Source organism: Gobius niger (assembly GCF_951799975.1).
Source record: "Gobius niger genome assembly, chromosome: 19".
In the NCBI taxonomy this organism is placed as follows: domain Eukaryota; kingdom Metazoa; phylum Chordata; class Actinopteri; order Gobiiformes; family Gobiidae; genus Gobius; species Gobius niger.
The window spans coordinates 6,438,801-6,442,661 of NC_136870.1; the positions used below are offsets into that span (position 1 = coordinate 6,438,801).

Consider the following 3,861-nt stretch of genomic DNA (forward strand, 5'->3'; position numbering starts at 1 on the left):
TTGAAAGCACACAAAAATACTACTACTACTACTACTACTACTATTATTATTACTACTATTACTACAGAAACGTGTCTTTTGGTGTTTGAAGCTCACGCAGACACGACTAAGTGAAGGTTATCTACAGGTCAAAGGTCGGCGCGTGGACGGTGGTAAATGTCGCCATTACGGACTCTCCAGGTCCGGAATTCAGAGGCTAAAGTTCAGTCCGAGTCTGAATCCGGGTCCTGGAACAGGTGGGGGTGGAGGAAGTAGCGGGTGAAGCCTCCGGACGTCCCAGCTGAAGTGGAGGGGCCGTCGAAGTCTTCAGAGGAGGAGAGGCGGGGGCGCTTGGCGTCGTCTTCCTCGTCTTCATCATCTTCATCCCTGCTGCGCTTGAAACCGCCGAGGGGCAGGAAGTCCGGAGCAGGGCCTGAAGACAAATCCAGGACGGGACGGGAGGGTGCAGGGAGAGAGAGCTGACCGAGGTCCTGACGGTGAAGCGCTTCCTCTTCCATCCTCTGCAGGGCGCTGAAGGCTGGAGACGGGCTCTCTGCTCGCTGCTGTGGGGCAGGGATCTGGGGAAGACCCACCGGCTCCACAGCTTGAGCAGGAGGGGCCCGGAGCTCCAGTCCAGGAACGCGCAGGTCTTCATCTTCCTCTTCCTCTTCCTCTTCAAGACTTCCGTAGCCAGAGTCCCCGTCGTCCCAGTCCTCCTCCTCCTCCTCCTCCTCTTCATCAGAAAGGGCGAACACCTGCAACAAAACAGGAGCCCAATGCACATGAACCTCACCTCCGTCGTCCGCGTCTGAGTCGACCGCCTCCGCTGGAGCGTCCTCTGGGTCGTCCCACGGGTCGTCCCACGGAGGGAACCACGGAGCGTCCACAGGGTCTGAAAAGTACAAACATGAGCAACTCGCACCAACCAGAGTTCATTTTGACAACATGTTTTTAGTTCTAGTCTTTTGACGGAAATGCAATTCAATTTTAGACACGATTCAGTCAAATAGTTCTCTTCAATTTCAGTCTAGTTTTAGTCGACTAAAATTGCAGGTAAAATTTTGTCGACCGAATCTAAGACAAACTTTTTATTTATTATGATCATATTTAATCAAGTCCTCGGCTTCATGGAGCTTCTCCTCATGAACAAAGCTCAGAGCTGTTCCTTTGGCACTGACTGTAAATGACATGAGGCTCTTTCAAACTGTCATTGGAAGTTTGGATGATTTTAGTTTCTTCTTTACATTTTTATCTAATATCTGGACATTTTAGTCATAGTTTTAGTCTCATTATCAACTTTTAACTTAGTTTTAGTCCAATTTTAGTCGACAAAAACATACATTGAATAAAATTATGACTAAATATTTGAGTCAACAAAATGAACACTGGCACCAACAAATGTAATTCATGTTAATAATTCAATATGACTGACCTCAGGCTGGCATCTCTGGTGTAAGTTTACAGGGCACCTGGTAATGCCATCCAAACCTAACAACGCATCAAAAGTGAACCAATATTAATCTACTTTTAAGCAAAGCAAATGCATTTCTGAGAAATAATCGACCAATTTAGAATGTTGGACTGGAAAGGTTTACATCAAACAACGATGATTTTCGACGCCCAGAAACTAAACTATCTCAGTTTTCCATCAAATTCCTTGATGACGTTTTACTTAAGATTCCTACTGATAAATTTAAACCATTTTTATCAGGTATTAACCACGTCCAAAATAGAAATAGACCAGTGAAATTTACCAAGTGCTCTCAAGACTGACCGTTCCCTTAGCTTGACCACTTTTTACTACAACAAGACGTCGTGAAACTAAACTACCTTATGTTTCCAACAAATTCCTCGATAACTTTTTACTTAGGACTCCTACTGATAAATGTCAGCCGTTTTTATCAGGTATTAACCATGCTTTAAAAAGTTATCGTCGAGTGAAAGTTACCAAACCTGACCAGCTTCCTTAACTTTAGCTACTTTGACCACTTTTGACCAAAACATTAGCATTAGCAAAAGCCGCACTGCCCCCACACGGACAAAACGGGTACTAACATTGAAAATTCAAGCTATTTTTGCAATATTTGTTGATATACAGTATTATAAAGACACTTACCGCCAGGGAAGAGCTGCAGATTCGGTGCCATGATCAATCAGAGTTGAGCGTTGGTTTGTAAATCTGGAAAAAAACACATACAAGCACAGAAACAAAGTGTTAGAAAGCGTTTTGAATGTGTCTATGAGCAAGAACTGACAGAAACTTGGTGAGAAATGACGATACAGACCTCTCGTGTAATCTCTCAGTCGAGCGTCAAAGTGACTCTGAAAAATGACATTCCAGATGCGGTTTATATAGCGCGCCTGTTGCCAATGGCAACGACGCCGACGCCATGACTGATAAAAATGATAATAATAACAATAATAATAATAATAATAATAATAATAATAATAATAATAATAATAATAATAATAATAATCATCATAATAATAATCATAATAATAATAATAATAATAATAATAATAATAATAATAATAATAATAATAATAATAATAATAATAATAATAATAATAATAATAATAATAATGATAATAATAATAATGCAGACTTAGGGCATAGGGCATGGCGGGTGGACAAATATGGGCTAAAAGAGGAGAGGGAGGAATCAGTTCTGCTCCATTGTACTAAGAGGTGGTCCCAGGTGTTATTGGACTTTGGAGACTGATTGTGCTCTCTAAAGTTGCATGTTCTGTTAACAACAAATCAGGACCTTCAGCACGCTTATCTTATCATTATTTATTGAAACAGGGACAATGTACAGAACCATTAGTCTTTACAAGAGGAGATGGTTTGTACCAGATTTAGCTCAGCAGCTATTTTCCATCCGCAGTCCCTGGACATGTGTGAACATAAAACATTACAATTACAATCTATAAATCCAATCTACAATAAAATCACTGTATAAAATACATTCTTTGCTTTTCCTAAAAGTGTACACACACAAAAAAAAACTAAACAATCTCTATAGTTCACAGTACATTCATTAATGCTGACACGACTGATGATCTAAAATGTACATTTTCAAATTTTGAGTAAAACTATTAAAATCCACAGACAGTTTCAGACGGTCTGGAAGTTCGTTCCACTGTTTAATGGAGCGAAACGAGAAGGCACATTGTGCAAAGGCCGACGATCTTTTTGGTATGACACAGTTTTTATTTGCAGTGGATCGAGTGGCTCTTGTATTTTGCTCAGAACAAAGTCTGACAAAGTTCTTCAGTGGTGGTGGAGCTGCGTTATTGGTGATTTTGAATATAGTTCTTAGATTATTGTATAAAATGAGATTGTCAAAACTGAGCAGTTTGTACTTACTCAGGATATTGCAATGATGATGATGAAGTGGTTTTTTATCGAGTGCCTTTAAAGCCTGATTATACACGGATCTTAGTGGTTTGAGTGTGGTCTTCTTTGCCTGTGACCAGCTGGATAAACAGTAAGTAAAGTGAGGAATTATCATGGCGTTGAAATAAGTGAAAGCCGCCGCGACTGTCAGGCTGTTCCTCATATGTTTTAGAGGAAATATTATATTTAATTGTGTTGGTTACCTTTTTAATATGCTTTTTGAATGTCAGTGTTTGGTCTAAATAGAGCCCTAAGTATTTTGTTTCGGTTACATTCTTTAGTGCCTCTCCATTCACATAGATGTTAGGCATCTCTTTTGTATTATTTGTTTTGTGAAAATACATGCCAACTGTTTTACGAGTGTTTAATGTCAGACATGAGGATTGGAGCCAATTTTGGATTTCTTCCAATGCTGAAGACAACTTTGCGGCCACTGTCTGCATATCCTTTCCATGTGTGAATATGACAGCATCATCTGCATA

The 3,861-nt window shown here is 40.2% G+C and overlaps 1 long non-coding RNA gene across 1 annotated transcript; it reads right to left on the reverse strand.

Annotated features, from left to right (window-relative positions):
* Positions 1-706: 706 nt before the first annotated feature.
* On the reverse strand, positions 707-2,217 carry LOC306979092. The gene is made up of 3 exons (XR_013793940.1): positions 2,096-2,217; positions 1,412-1,467; positions 707-871 (listed from the first exon to the last, which is right to left on the reverse strand). It is a non-coding gene; the product is annotated as an uncharacterized lncRNA (long non-coding RNA).
* Between the last annotated feature and the right edge of the window lie 1,644 nt (positions 2,218-3,861).